This window comes from Pseudorca crassidens, chromosome 17, assembly GCF_039906515.1.
Source record: "Pseudorca crassidens isolate mPseCra1 chromosome 17, mPseCra1.hap1, whole genome shotgun sequence".
NCBI classification, from domain to species: Eukaryota; Metazoa; Chordata; class Mammalia; order Artiodactyla; family Delphinidae; genus Pseudorca; species Pseudorca crassidens.
This window is the reverse complement of record NC_090312.1, coordinates 8191639-8208464: the sequence shown is the minus strand read 5'-3', so window position 1 is coordinate 8208464 and position 16826 is coordinate 8191639.

The following is a 16826-nucleotide window of genomic DNA, read 5'->3' as shown; positions in this document are numbered from 1 at the left end:
AATTGCTCTTGACTTCATTTGCCTGTGGTTTCCTCGTGATAATGTCACAATGGTTGTGCCCATTGCCAGAACTATCAGGAATGATACTTGGGTGGTTTCAGCTTATATTGAAATCGAGACTCCACCTAATCAATTGCCCACTCCGTGCTTGCCCCCTTACTGCGGTCAAAAGAAGCCAAGTCATTCCCTCATCTTCCCATTTTCTCTCCCTCTTTTACCTTGTTCTTCCTTTAAGAACTTGCCATATTCACTAAGTTAAGTACCTTTAATATCTTTCCCTCCTCCTACATATAAAATTCCCACTAAGAACTCCCTCTCTGATCAATACCACCATTCATTAACCAGATCTTTCATTTCTTTAAAAGAAATCCAAGAAATTAATTTTATATTAAAATCTCCAGATTTTTGAACATCCACAGTAAAAATACACAAACAAACAAATAAATACAAATACTCCTCGGGCCAAAAAGAACACATCTGCTGCTCAAATGGAGCCTGCATTGGTCAGTTTGTAGCCTTTGATAATTATACGTTGTATTTGCCCCAGGTTTCACTAACCGGCCATGATGCTTTAGGCTTTCTTACACTTCTACTGACTGTTCTATTAGCCAGGAATTTTTCCTCTCCCCTCTCGAACTGACTTATCTCTTTATAAAGTTTCCTTAATGATGTATCATCTGTGAACACGGCTCTGCTCCCTCCTACCTCATCCTTCAGAGTCTGTAATTCCCTTCTACAATACTTCTTGTCTTGCGCTCACACCTGCAGCTGTGTTAACCGTATTGTATAGCTTTCTGGTGGGCGTTTTGGTTTCTTCTACCAGACAGTTGCTGTATAACAGAACCTTGTCCTATTAACTCGGCATATCCACATCCCTACCACATGGAGATAATATATTTCCAGGCACCTCCAGGTACCAAGTATAATACCTAGCACTTGGATGGTACCCAATGAATGTTGATTGGATAAATGATGGGGAGAATGAATGAATGGATAAAATGATTTCTTAAACATACCAGAAATTCAAGTTCTTCACAGCAAAAGCTGTAGAACCTAGTCAGTGGGTCTAAATGTGCCTATACTCAAAAGTGTGACATTAAATATCGGGAATAGCAAAATGACGTCCATAATACCTTGTTGCTCACCTTTATCTCAACAATTCTGACATATTATTATCATTATCTATTTATTTGTTTGTTTGTCTAACTCAGCAGTTCCATGCTGAGAGTAATTTTGCTACTCAGGGAACATGTGGCAATGACTGAAGACATTTTTGGTTGTCACAATTGGGGAGTGCTAGTGGCATCTAGTGGGTAGAGGCCAGGAATGCTGCTAAACCTACTACAATGCACAGGACGGCCCCCACCATAAAGAACTGTCCAGTCCAAAACGTCAATAGTGCCGAGGTTGAGAACCCTTGGCCTGAGAGACAAGCGCCTTTGTTGCTGTATTAGTATGTTTACTGAATTGAGGTCATTAACAGGATGCAGAATGGGCTTTCGAGTTGGCAACTTAACAGAAATGTTAGCGTGGGCCAGAGTGTCGTCGAGGGCAAGCTGCCAACACCCTGACCCGAGCTCCTTCCTTTCAAAGCTCCCAGAAGCTTCGTATTATGTTTGTATTATGTATTATGTTTGTATTATGTTATTACAATTGCTTTGTATTATGTGTGATTGGGGGCGACCTTTTCAGATGAATGGGAATCTGACCTGTGCAACTGACATAAAAGAAACAAATGGGATGTGTTTTCCCCTGTGATTTTAATATGGGATTATAGCATTTTCCTCTACAAAAGTTGACAATTTCTATCTGGCTCACATGGAAAATACCATCATTATAATAGTAACGCACATTGAATGGTGTCCCTGCCACCCCCTCCAAGAGGTATGTTGACATCCTAACCCTCAGTCCCTGTGAGTGTGACTGTATTTGGAACTAGAGTCTTTGCAGATACAATCGAGATAAATTTAGGCCATATTAGATTAGGGTGATGCCCTTATAAGGAGAGAGAGGTTTGGAGACGCACAGGGAAGAAGGCCATATGATGACAGAGAAGAGATTAAAGTGACGCAAGAAATGCCAAGAATTGCCCAGAGCCCCTAGAAGCAGGAAGAGGCGAGGAAGGATCCTTCCCCACATCCCTCAGAGAGAACATGGCCCGGCCAACACCCTGATTTTGGACTTCGGGCCTCCAGAACTGTGAGAGAATACATTTCTGTTGTTCTAAGCCACCCAGTTTGTAGTAATTCATCAGAGCAGCCCTAGGAAACCACCACACTATGACATCCCAGGCAAGTGTGTATATTACCTCATTTAATCCTCACAACCAGCCATGAAGCAATACTATCCTCATTTTACATATGATAAAATTGAGGCTCAAAGAAGTTACATGACTGCCCCACAGTCAGAGAGCTAATAGTGATAGAGCCAGGGTTCAAACCAAGTGCCACGTCCCTCATTCCAAGTGCCAGGCCATACCCCTCAATAGGATGATGTCATCCAGTTTTCCCTGTCCCCACCCCCCAGCCCTTGAAAAATCAGAATTTCAGTTACAGCCTTGCTGCTTCTGTTCATCCGTCAATGTGCAGGGTACAGTTTTCACAGACCCTCTCATTGTGTTCAATTCTTTTTGAAAGGGAGCATGATTTATCTCAATTCACCTATTCAGTGATCACTCTCACGGCAGTCATCCATTTGAATTCACCACATCTCTCCTTCCTTAGATGGCCTCTTCCTAGGTTCATGTGTCCTTGTTTTCAGGCCGTGCTTCACTAGTCCTGCCTGAGTGGACTCAGGAAGAGATCCCCGCAGTGAAATGGAAAGTCCCTGGGACTAGATTCCACAGACCTAGGCTTGGAGCCCCTGCTCAGTCACTCCTTGGATGGACGTCTCTGGTCCCCACTTGTAAAACATAGACAGAAATGAAAAGGGATCCTTTCTCCTTCAGTAAACTCCTACCTGCCATATCATCACCTACGAGGGTTCAGGTCTATGGCCAAGCAGCACAGTCAAGGTCTAGTGAAATACACCCTCTATTTCTGGCCAGGACCTAAGCCCTCCCCCATCTGCTTCCCTGTGAGCTGGACTGCAGAGCATAGAAACCCCAAGAGATGTCCTTGTTCTTCCCAAAGCCACAGCCAGAACCACTCTCAGGTCTAAGCTTCTAGGGACTGATCTCCATTTCCCTGACCCCACCGGGAACCAGTTAGCACCCGGCTGCCAAGCAGAGGAGCCCAAGGTCCAGGCCTCGAAGGAGCTGCTGCTGTGCCCTCTGTGCTCTCTTTTGCTCACCTCCTAGTCCCTGGGAAGCTGGCGGGCCAGCAATTCCCCTCGCTTCGGGGATGCAGAGAGTTGAAGTAGACTCATGTCTTCCTACTACTCTCCTTTGCTAAGAGCAGGACTAGAACTTCAGAGATACGTTCTAATGAGAGAATCTCTTTTCCTTCTGTGGATGAGACTGGCTCACCTTTTCTCTTCCTCCTGGGCACCCAGCTAGACTACATTTCCCAGCCTCCCTTGCAATTAGGAGTGACCATGTGACTAAGCTCTGACCAATCATATATGGGTTGGAGTGACATGTGTCATTTCCAGGCCTGGCCCATAAAAATCTCTCACACATACTCCCCTGTCTGCAGATGGGAGGTCAATGCCCGGGGTGATCTTGGAAACCAAACGGGGGTGACAGCAGATTCTCCATCAGTTTGGGTCCCTGAACAACGGTGGGCATTTGAGTCCTTTCCCCCTCCGCTTGCTGCCAAGTGGACAAATGCTGAGCAAACAACAAACTTCTATTGTGTTAATTCCCTGAGATGTAGGAGTTGATCTTAACTCATGTAATTTCCAGATTTGCTGGTTCTCCACATATGATTTTATCTAGGGAACTGCCTCACCTCTTTATGCAGCGTTAGCTTCATTCTCTGGCACTAGTAGCTCATGATCTCCACTGGTATCCATGAAAGGGAAGAAGCCACATGTGGTACACAGGATGCCAAGGGATCTCCAGAGCTCCAAACCTTCCTCAGAGCATCAGTTACAAAAACAGGTTGAAGAAGATGTTCTTTATGCCACTGAACATTCTGAGATGCCTGTAATGTGCCAGGCCCAGTGCTTGGGAGCCCCTGTTCTGAAAGATCTTGGACTCTAGGAGGGTTGGGACTACAAACAATCCCAACTCAGAAAATCAATGTTTTCCAGAGTACATTATTCGTCAGCTTCTTCCTGCAACATCACTGCATAACAAGCAATCCTCAGATCCCAGGGGCTCATAACAACGAACATTTATTTTACCATCACAGGTCTGCAGATTGGCTGTGCTTGGCTGTCCAGGTTGCAGGCTGGGGTCAGGTCTGATCCACATTTCTTCATTCTGGGACTCAGGTGGAACAGGCAGCAGCTTCCCAGGCTGCTACGAACCTACCGTGACTCTTAAAATCCTCTGCTCAGACGAGCACACTCACCCCTGTCCACATTCTATTGACCCAAGCAAATCACACGGCCAAGTCCAACTTCAAAGGGGCAAGAAAGTAGACCCCTCCCATGGAATTTGGCGGGAGAGAGTGAATACTTCCTGAAAAATAATCTACCAAACAGAGAGAATATAAAATTAGCAACAACATAGAAAAGGAAGCACCAAAGTCAGCCCGGGAGGTCAAAACAGCCAGGGAGAGGAAGGATGGTGGATTTGACACTTGGGAGATAAAAGGAATTGCACCAAGGGGAAGAGCAGGGGGAATTCATTACAGACAGAAGAAGTGGCATGTAGAATACTGGCAACACTATTTGTGAGAGCAAACATCTGGAGTCTCTCTAACTGTCCATCAATTAGAGATCTGTTTACCAAAAAACCCCGTGGAACAATTAAACTGTGGAACACCATGCATGAGTGAAGAAGAATTAAATTGATTGACATAAAATGACAAAGAAAGATTTTTTTCTAGACATGCTCTTAGGTAAAAAAAGCAAATTCCAAAATGTACATATCATTGTAAGCTAATATCATTTAAACAAATATCCATACTTACAATAAAAATGTTATATTTTAAATAATCTGTACATTATAAAACATACAGATTATTCATTAATCTAGATTAGGTAGCTAATAATTAATTATGTTATATGTTATCTTTTTAATAATCTGTATATTATAATAGCATATAGATTATTAATTAATCTAGATTAGGTAGATTATAATTAATTATATTATATATTATAATATGTTATATATTTGTGTTATATTTTTAATAATCTGTATATTATATATGTATATATTATATATGTATATATAGAGAGATAAACAAGAGCGAAAGTGAGAAGAAGGGGGGGTTATATGTATAAAATCATACCCTCCCCCAGAAACAACGAAGAGCACATATGAAATGGCCAGAGCAGTTACAGACAAAGTCAGCCTACCCGGCCAAGGGAGACTCTGGCTGTCTCTGCAATGCTACAGTTTCTTATAAAAAGTTGGGCCTGTGTAAGCATCTTTTTTTTTTTGGCCACGCTGTGCTGCTTGCAGGATCTTAGCTCCCCGACCAGGGATTGAACCCAGGCCAGGGCAGTGAGAGCGCTGAGTCCTAACCACTGGACCGCCAGGGAACTCCCTGTAAGCGTCTATTTCACTGAACAGGCTGGGATGACAGGGGGCAAGCACGCAACGACTTGATTCTTCTGCTCCACTTCCTGTTACATTTGTTGTTTGGAATCCCCCTTCCCCCCACCTCTGCAGGATGTCGGGCAGGTTCAGGAGCATGGCCAGTGGTCATGACCACACTTCCTGTGGTCACTGTCAGACAATCAAACATCCTTCTTTCACTTCATCATAACAACAGTCCTGTTTTTACAACTTAAAACCACCCAATGCCACAATCAAAGCCCCGTCCAGTCCTCTATCACACGCTCCCCACATCACAAACCCAAGCCTGTGGTAGGAGAGGGCAGTCTTTTTTGTTTTGTTTTGTTTTGTTTTTTGCGGTACGCGGGCCTCTCACTGTCGTGGCCTCTCCCGCTGCGGAGCACAGGCTCTGGACGCGCAGGCCCAGCGGCCATGGCTCACGGGCCCAGCCGCTCCGTGGCATGTGGGATCTTCCTGGACCGGGGCATGAACCCGTGTCCCCTGCATCGGCAGGTGGACTCTCAACCACTGCGCCACCAGGGAAGCCCGAGAGGGCGGTCTTAGCAGGGTATTTTTTGTCCCTTGCTCGCCACTTGCCAGTCCCTAGCAGCATTTTCCGGCTCTAGAGGAAACGCCAGGACAGAGGCGATGAGGGGCAAAGGGCACAGCACAGCAAGGAGGATACAGATGGGCTCAGTTCTCCCTGGACCAGAGGATGTATATGGGAGGCTATTTCTCTCATGGGCACTTTTGTGGGAGTTCTGGAGATGCCCCTCCCTAATGATGATCTTGGACTGCAACTCCTAGAAACAGACAATGCCTCTCCTGTCTCAGGTCACCTCCCACCTGGGCTCTGGTGCTCCAGGCCACCCAGAGTCTGCTGAGCTCCTTCTGGCTGCCCTCTGGGCTGGGATCCCACGTAAGCCCCTGCCCACAGGAACACTCATGCCTCCTTGCCCCATTTTGAAGGGCAGCTCCCAGCCATTGCAGGCGCCTCTATTTACCTGCTTCCCAGCAGGCTACCTGCTGTATCCTTGCTCCTTCAGTCTTCCCAGATGGGATTCGCGCACCGGGCCTAATGATTCCTGAACTCATGGTGTCACAGGGGACACTAGGCCAGCTCTCTGAATTGTCCCCGTGAGGCCCCTCAGACTCTGCCAGAGGTAGAAAGGAGTTGAGGTAGGGGGTGCACCGCACACCAACCCTCCCTATAAAAAAGCGCTCTCTCAACACTTCAGTCCCACCTCTTCAGAGGCTGCACCAGATGGCTGCAGCGGGTGGCTTCCAGTGGCTATGGCGCCGATTTCAGCCTGGGAGCACGCCCTGCGTAAGCGACCAGGCCCACAACGCCCAGCTGTGCGTGTTCTTGGCACCAACGGCATTAGCCTTTGATTTCTCCGCCAAAACTGAGACAAAAGACCCCCTTTTAGTGCCCTGTTACCTTTGTATAATGAAGTAATTAAGACTAAATAATTTAGGAAAGAAAACCTTCGGTTTCCCAGGCAAAATGGAGACAAAAAGAATCCCTTTTCAATACCTTGTTATATCTGCAAAATTAAATAATCAAAGACTAAACAATTTAGAAGTGAAAGAGCCCACAGGAGAAGGACCAGAGATACAAACAATCCCCTTTCTCCTGCCCTGCACTACACACATACACATGCACATGCACACACGTTCACACACAAGGGCATGCATGCACGCACACACCTGCACAAGCACAAAAGGCCGGGAGATATGAAAGTTCTTGGCAAGTTCTGGAAACGATGAGATGTTCAAATTTGTGAAAAATGAAATCAGAATCAATCAGAGTTCAGATGAGACAGATTCACAACCTATATTTCAAGTCCAAGCATGGCTTCCAAATGTCCTTATTATTTTTTCATAATGCCTGTAAGAAATTACTACTTGGCCTTTTGACAGGAACCAGAAGTCTGGTGAGAGTCAGAGTTAGGCCAGGTTTTGCTTTATATACAAAACGCATTTCTGTTGAGTCTGCATTACCACGATAAGCAGTCACCGTAGCTACACTGGGTGGCAATGCAATGCGTGCCGCGTGCCATGCCCTACGGGACCGAGAGAGAACCAAAATGCAGACGTGAAACCCGACCATTTGGGGGCCATGCGCACGGGGCACGTCCCTTGACTCCGGGTTTCCGTCTCATCACCCCCTCACCAGCAGGGCTGAAAGTCTTGTTTCCAAAGAGAGTGATTCTTCATTTCCTTAGCGCTGGTGTCCACCGGCTCCCCACCTGGACTTCTGATTCCTTCCACACACTCAGGTTCCCAGCTGGGGCAATAACTCTACCCACTCGGCACTGGCTATGTGGTTTTTCTCCCAACATCAAATACGTGTTGCTTTTCCACACCAACGATCAATTCTCTCACACCAACTGGGTGTCCAACAATTCAATTCAATTGACACTAACTACCTAGAGTTAGCACAGATCCCACAGATGAAGGGCTCGGTCCTGTAAGACTGCCCCCATTTCAGTGGCAAATGGGCCCCAGGCTACTGGCCCTTATTTCTGGCTGACTACAAACTCAGGGGTTCCCAAGACCCCCTCCTCAGGTTTGATAATTCACTAGGACTTACAGAAGTCAGGAAAGTGCTTCACTTATGTTTACCAGTTTACTATAAAGGATACAACTCAGCAACAGCCAACTGGAAGAGATCCACTGAACAAGATTCGGGGGGCAAGAGGAGCAGAGTTTCCGCGTCTTTTCTGGTTGTACCACACACCACCCTCCAGCACGTCAATATGTTCACCAACCCAGAAGCTACCTAGTCCCATCATTTAGGGATTTTTACTGAGGTTCCATTAGGTGGCATGATGGATTAAATCATTGGCTATTGGTGATTGAATTCGATTCCCAGCCCCTCTCTCTTCCCGGAGGGGTGCGTGTGCGTGTGCGTATGTGTGAGGGGGAGTGTTCTTGAAAGTTCTAACCCTCTAACCACAGGGCTGGTTTTTCTGACAACCTGCCCCCACCTTAAAGCTACCTAGTGACTTGCCAAGAGTCACCTCCTTAGCATAAACTCAGGTATGATCAAAAGGGTTCATTATGAATAACAAAGACTCTCCTATCATTCAGGAAATCCTAAGGGCTTTAGGAGCTCTATGCCAGGACCCTGGGACAAGCATCAAATATACATTTATTTGTACTATACCACACAGACCCAGACAGCCAGCCTTCTCCTCCATGAGACCCTATCCTGCTCCGCAAACCCTGGATCGCACTAAGGGATTTTCTCTTCTCTGAACTTGCCATCCTCTCTCACCCGCTGGCCTTCGTCATCACCTGTCAACCTTGACCATCTCCCTTTGCTTTTCCCATAAGACCCAACCCTCTTGGATTCAGGTGCCAGCTCAGGTGCAGCCTGAGGCCACCACATTCCTTTGGGTTGAAACCCTTGGGAGTGAGGTGGCCAAGTGTAGCTGGTTACCTGTCAAGGCTTCCTCCGCTTCACACGAACACAGGATCTTACAATCCTAGTAGGACTTGCAAGTGAAACCATCCTAGTTAGAACAATGACAGCCTTGACCTTCAGTATCCCTGTTATCAAGATTTGTCCAGTAACCAATTAGGCAAAACAAGGACCCCCATCAGAGTGTAGATTCTGTGTATCCGAAAGAAAAGAGTTTTCTGAGGATGACCTCATTCTAGGTTTTCTTTGCTTTTTAAGAATTCCTGGCAGTGATAAAATTAATCCATTCACAATATGTTTTTAGAAGGATACCTGAAATAAATATCACCTGCTATATTCTCCCCAGGAGAACAGTGCTTTTCACTACTAACCATTTCATGCTTTTGTTTCATTGCACAGATACACCACGATTCATCCCACCCCCTCCTACTTTGGACTGTTTCTTTAACATGGTTCTTGATAATTAGGGTCCTTCGTATAATCACCCAAGAAGCTTTCACTTAATGCCACTTATACATGGTAGTTGCCATAAGAAAATGTCATTTCATGGGCCATTAATGGGCTTAACAGTCTTATTTTTAAAAAAAATTAAAATTCTCGCAGTTCATAATTTTTACGTGGAGTTGAAGCAAAAGCACAATACTATGTCCCCTCATTTCACTTCAGCTAATATTTATTTAACACCTTCCTGGGCTTGATGCTCTGTGCGTATTGCCTCTTTAACTCACCCAGCAACCCCACTGCGTAGCCTTTAATACCCCTTGGAGATGAGGAAATGGGTTCAGCAAGGTTAAGTTCCTTTGCAAATGTCATAGTGCTAGGAGACTGCAAAGTCATGATTCAGCCCCAGGTGGGTCAGACACCAGGGTCTGTGATCTTTCCACTGTAACAGGCAGCCTCAGAGAAGCCAACAAATAAACTTAGCAACTGTGGTAGGCTAAGGGTCTAGAACTGGGCTGTTGGGTGCAGTAGATGCTTCCACCACAAGCAAGCTGTGAGACCTTGGCCACATTCTTTTAGTTGGCCTGTGCCTCAGTTTCCCCAGCTGTAAAATGGGAATAATAACGATAGTGACCCCATCGGACTTGTGGAGAGTTAGACCACACACACAAAGCCCTTGGAAGGGAGCCTGGCACCCACACCAGCATTCAGTGCAGGTGCCTGTTGTTATTATCTCCAGCCTGCTTGCACTTAACCTTCAGCCGCAGAACAAACCAGCTGTGTATGTTTCCATGCGCTGTGCGTATCCCACCTTCAGGTGTGTCAAGGCATCAGCGTGGCCTCCGGGACTCTCTCATGTGTACTATGACAATGGATGCGATCCTCTGGTTTTCCTGTCTGAAATTTTAATCTTATATTTTGGTACCTTATATATTTCTCCTGTAGCTCCTTTAAGATTTTTTATAGATGAAAATATTCAATTCCTTTTTTTTAACCTTTTATTTTATACTGGAGTATAGCTGATTAACAATGTTGTGTTAGTTTCAGGTGTACAGCAAAGTGATTCAGTTATGCATACACATGTATCTATTCTTTTTCAAATTCTTTTCCCATTTAGGTTGTTACATAATGTTGAGCAGAGTTCCCTGTGCTATACAGTAGGTCCGTGTTCACTTTAAATACAGCAGTGTGTGCATGTCAATCCCAAACTCCCTAACTATCCCTCCCCCTACCCTTCCCCCCGCCAGTAACCATATTCAATTCCATAGTGTCACACACAGCTTAAGACTTCACACATGCTCTCCTCCCTCCTCCCCCCGGCCCCCATGGTCTGGAATATTCTTAAATCGCCCTTCTCCTGACCAGCAGCCACCACTTGCTGGAAGCCTTCCTGGAGCGCATCCTCCACCCTCCCCCGGCTCTGTGCTCCTGCCTTCCCCGGTCCTTGCCTTTAAACCGACGTTACCCATTGCCTTGGAACTATCTGTAGCTGTATCTCTCCTTCCATTAGACAGTAAGCTACTATGAGTCCCATCGTCCTGTCTCCAACTCTGGACGTGTGCTTATATCAACCTACTCGACATCACCACGGGGACATCACAGAGCTACTTGAAACCTGGTTTTCCCTGGTGTCTCCTGGCTCTGTAAATGATGTCTTTGTTGGAGCAGCCCCAGAAGCAGATCCCAAGACAGGGGTTCAAGCACAAGTAGTTTGTTTGGATGATTCAGGGAATACCAGGAGGACAGTGGAGAAATATCATAGGAAGGAAAGTCAGCTACTAAAGGGTAGATTATTAATGCAGCCCTGACAGTGGATGACTGACATTTAATTCCATGGAAAACAGGAACACATACCTCAGAATTATCCCACGTGCAGATCAAAGGACTGCAAGTATTTATACATCAAATCCAAAAAGTCACCAGTCGAGGGCTGTTTCTAGAGGCATAAATTCCCCAGCACTTCCAGGCTACCCCACACGCATGGGCCACTCAGCCTCTCACAGTTCCAGAAGCCCTCAGGTGCAGAGGTAGAATACTGCTGGGGGATCTGGATGGAGCGTACTGAAACGGTCAGGTCCAAGGGATATGCGGGGGAGCAGGGGCACACGATTCGTCCAGAACATCTGGGACACCTTCTTGACACTTCCTTCTCCCTCGGTCTCTGTATCGAGCATAGCACCGAGCTCTGTCACTTTTATCCCCCAAGCTCCCTTGTAGACCTTTCTCCTACCCCATTATCCCCATTCACGTGGACTCCTGCCATCACCATTCACTCCCCTTCCCCATAAGAGACCGAAACATGCAACTTGCTGTTCCTTCAATGAGAGGAATGGAATTCCCAACCCTTGACATTAGACACAGCCATGTGACTTGTACCAGCCAATCAAATGTGATCAGAAATGACAGCATGTCACTTCTGAGCCGAAGCTTGAAGGACCTGCCTGTGGTCAGCCGTAGCCCTTTTTCCTCTGCCATGAGAACCATACACCCCACAGAAAAACCTTTGCCATCACACTGGATCCCAGAATGAAGAGGACACTTGGAAAAGAGCCAAAGCTACCCACAGCCAGTATGTAATGTGAGCAAGAAATTAAGCTTTGCTGATGGAAGCCGCAGAGAATTTGGGATAAATGTTTCCTCAGCGTAACCTAGCGAAAGCCGACTGCCACGCCTCTGAACAGTTCCACCGCCCACGCTCTGGCCTCCTCCCCTCTCCCGCTGGATAATGTCTTAAAAATACAGACCTGATTCTGTTATTCTCTTGCTTAAAGTGGTTTCATTGCTCTTAGAAGAAACATCAAAGGTCATGGCTGCCAAGGCTCTGATCCCAGCCTCCTTCTCCAGCATCCTCTGGTCCCACTGTCTCCTCCTCTGCATTCCAATCACTGTGCCCTTTTTCACCCCTGAAAGCTGTCACACTCCCTTCCACCCAGAGTCTTTACACACGCTGGGGTTTTTCCCCCTAGAATTTTCTTCCCTTCCTTTTCTCTATGTGTACTTAATTCTTATTCTTCTTTAGACCTCAGCTCAGAAGAACTTGAGTTCATTCAAGGGGTATTCCCTGAGTGTCTTCTAATGTTATAATCTCCTCTGTCCTCTGGGGATACAGTGACCACAGTTCTTCAGGGAACACTGTTCTTTTGCCCACGTGGCACCTCGTCCTGTGCTTCCATGGTCCTTATTCCATGTGTAATCATGTATCTATGTATGTGATCTGTCTGTCTCCCTCACTAGACTAGAAGCTTCATGAAAACAGGCCCCAAATCTGTAGCATTTTCCACTGTGTCCTCCATGTTTAATATAGACCTGGCACATAACAGATTTCATTAAATATTTTGGATGAAACAGAACTTACCATGTGGCAGGCATACCTCATACGAACACTATTCACTGGGTACTATTGTGATCCCCCTTTTATGAGTGAAACACAAAAGTTAAATTACTTGCCAAGGGCATCCAGCTAAAATGTGACAGAGCTGAGGTTCACATCCAGGCAGTCTGGCTCCAAAGACCATGCCCTTAGCCACTATAAGTGAATTAGTGAGTGAATTAATTAATGCAGGAAGGAAGGGAGGAGGGAGGGGGGAAGGGAGGAAGGAAGGTCCTTGCAGCAGTGGACCCTATTTACTGCTCCCCACCCAGTGCTGGCTCAGAAAAGATCCAGCACTTACCAAGTATTTAACAAGTACTTGTTGAATGAATGAATGAATCAATCAATCAACCATGGATAAACGAATGAGTGGTCCCAGTGGTCTGCAATTTCCATCAGCAGCAATTGTGGCAAGTCCCTTCCTTCTAGAACTCAAGACACACAAATACTATCTGTGGCAGCAGTAACCTCTGAGTCTTCAGGTCAATGACAGTGACCCTTCCTGTGGAACACAGAAGGTCCACACTTATGAGAAGATCCTCACCCAAAGGTCTCCCCTTAGCCCTTGGGCCCCTCTTCCCATCTTAGATGCCACCGCAGAAGGCCCTGCCTTCCCCGGGGAAGGTGGGGAGAGGAGAGCTGTCTGTAGTATTTTTACACCTCTCATCAGCTGGGAAAGGACCCCAGCTTGAGTCCCTGGGAACTCCAACCAGCAGCCATTTGCAGGGAGAGGGGTCTGGCTTTACAGAAGATGCTGAGTCTCATGGGTTCACCAACCGGCACCTGGAGAAAAGCGACTTAGGCGGCATGTATGTCCCCTTGAGAAGCCACATCACACCTTTTACTAAGCTAATCGGAAATGAATATCACACTAACACTCTTGGTCCGGCTGGACACACCAGCGCTTCGCACTTGCCTTGGCCCCTGAAAAGATGTACAACGGCACTGTTAAGTCAGAATGCCCGCGAAATTCGCTCAGAACATTACTACCTGAACTCCGAATATTTCTTTCAAAACATGCTTAGGCCACTGAGACACTGCACTGCTTGCGCTAAACAGATGCCTAAGACTCTACACCAGCCCCCAGGGGCTCACAGCACAGGGGAGACAGACAGTGAGTTCTCCGGCAATTTTGAGTAGAAAATGCTAGGAGCCCAAAGGAGGGAAACATCACTTGGCCTAAGAGAGGGCATCTTGCAGACTGTAATACTGGAGTTGATCCCTATGCTGCTTACAGGGGAGGCCTTTGTAAAGAAAAAAAAAAAAAAAAAAAGTTTTCTAAAACAAAGAATTGTCTTTATATTTTTCAAAAGGTTGTTTGCTGTTATTTACCAATAAAGGAAAATAATAACAACACCCAAGGCACCTGCAGACCTGGTCCAGGCTTGCTTCCTGCCTTCTTGCTTACTGCAGCCCTGGCCCTCTGACGCCCAGCTCTGCTCACCCTCCTGCAGGTCCCCAGCACCAGAAATGCCAAGCTTTCTATGTTGCTCCATTGCCCTGAAGCAACCTTCAGGGTCTAGCTTTGCTGGAATTCTTCAGAATTGACCAAGGCGCCCCCCCTCTCAGAGCCTCCCATCAGCTTCCCTTGGTAGGCAGGGGGCCACGTCCACAGACTCTCACAGGCCCCCATGCTGTCCTGGTGAGGCCGTGAACAACAGGAGGGCAGCAACCCCCTGGCCACCTGCCAGGCTCCTAGGGGCACCCAGGGACTATTTGCTGAGAAATGACTAGATGGATGGGTTGGATAAATGATGGACGAACAAATGGCTGTATCTGACAATCACACTTACAAATCAGAAGGGAAACAAAAATCTGCCTTTGCACAGGAAATCGAGAACTCACCAAATACTCCATCACCACTTATTCATTTTCCTCCTGGGAGGAAACCCAGTCCATAGTCTACTTATTATTCCTCTGGATAAAATTCAAACATAGCTTAGAGCCTAGAGGTGTCAGCTCCAAATCCCGGCTCTGTCTCTTCCATTTACGTCCAAAGCATCACCTTCCTCTTCTTGTGTGTTCGTAACATGCATGCATTCATTCAAAGATTCAACAAACACTTCTCAGGTACCTAAAATGTGTGAAGCATTGTTCTAGGCACACAAGGATATAGCAACAACAACAAAAGAAACATGGTTCTAATAAAGGAAGAGAGACAACAACAAAATAAACAATGAAGATATTGCATGTGAGATGGTAGATGCTATGGAGAAAAATACTGCAAAGAAGGTGGATAGGGAGTATGGAGGGAAACTAAAACTTAAACTGGGCTGGTCAAGGGAGGCCTTTTTTTTTTTTTTTGCGGTACGCGGGCCTCTCACTGCCGTGGCCTCCCCCGCCGCGGAGCACAGGCTCCGGACGCGCAGGCCCAGCGGCCACGGCTCACGGGTCCAGCCGCTCCGCAGCATGTGGGATCTTCCCGGACCGGGGCATGAACCCGTGTCCCCTGCATCGGCAGGCGGACTCTCAACCACTGCGCCACCAGGGAAGCCCAAGGGAGGCCTTTGAACAGAGACCTGAAGAACAGGAGGTAGGGAGCCATATGGAGACCTGGGGGGAGCAGTGCTCCAGGCAGAGGACACAGCAAGGGCGAATGCCCTGGGAACTGAATGAGATGGGTGGGTCTGAAGTACAAAAACAGGGAAATATGGCTGATGCTGACTGAGCCAAAGAAGAGGAGGAGAGAGAGGTAATGAGAGCAGAGACCATCCAAGTCCAGGAAAGCGTGTTGAGGTCCTTGACTTGTGCTCTGAGTGAGAGGTGTGGGATGTTACGGGCATCGGAGCACGGGGGTAAAGGGAAGTGACTTATATCTTAATGCTCACTGGCTGCTGTGTTGAGAACCGATGGAAGGGGGCAAGGCCAGAAGCAGGGAGGCCAGGTAGGTGGCCAGGTGAGAGGTGGTAATGGCTTGGACTAGGAGATAGTTGTGAGAGTGATAAGAAGTGGTCAGATTCTGGATATGTTTTGAGAGTAGAGCCGAAAGCATTGATCACATGCTGTGAGATAAAGAATGGAGTCAGGATGACTTGAAGATTTCGACCTGCCTCATTGGGTTGCCATAAGAAAAAGATACCTGGTGAGTACTAAAAAAGTGTCAATATTGGTACTGTGACCATGATTTGATTTGTACAAAAACGTGAGTAGCTCTTTAGTTGATCCACAGCAAGATAGAAAAAGTAATTAAGGAGAGACATTCCTAGGAGACAACTGATTGGAAGGAAGAGAAATGCCAGTTAGGAATAGAAGGCTGAACGAATACATTAAGAGGGGACGTGAGGAGTCACAAAGCCACAGGCACTCCAAGCCAGTCAGTAGGGAGACCCACGCTCCGGAATGCCTGAGTAAGTCCCTGCCACGCTCCGGAATGCCTGAGTAAGTCCCTGAATTGTCTTAGAAAAGCTCGTTTTCTTAATGTCAGTGAGTCATCCAGAAGATCCAATTGTGTTTATTGTATTATGCTTGAAAGATCAGTAAAGTGTGAACTCATTAGAGGAAGACTTCCATTTGAAATACTGAAAAGAAAATACTTGGCCCTTCAAAGGATAACTCCTCAGATACCGGGGGAAAAAATGGCTTGAGACTCTAGGAAGCTGCATTTTAGTGTTAACAGTGGAAATTCACCTACATGTAAAATCTGAAAGATGCATTCACATCTATTACCTCCTCTGATGCTCACAAAAGCCCTAGGAGTTAGGTAATTATCCCTAACTTCACGGGCGTGAATCGTTATTGGCCCCGAAATATGAAGTGATTTGTTTGAAGTCAATGGCAGAATGGGTCAAGGGCTAATGCTGGGGATGCAGGAGAAGGCCTCTTGCTGGTCAGTTTCTTGTCACTGGCCCGAGCTCTCCCAGTGTCCATGTTCTTAGGGGAGTTGCTCACAGTAGCAAGATCAAGACCTAGAATTGAAATCCATTTCTACCACTCATACCTGTGTAACTTACTATAATCTAAATAAGGGACCGCCA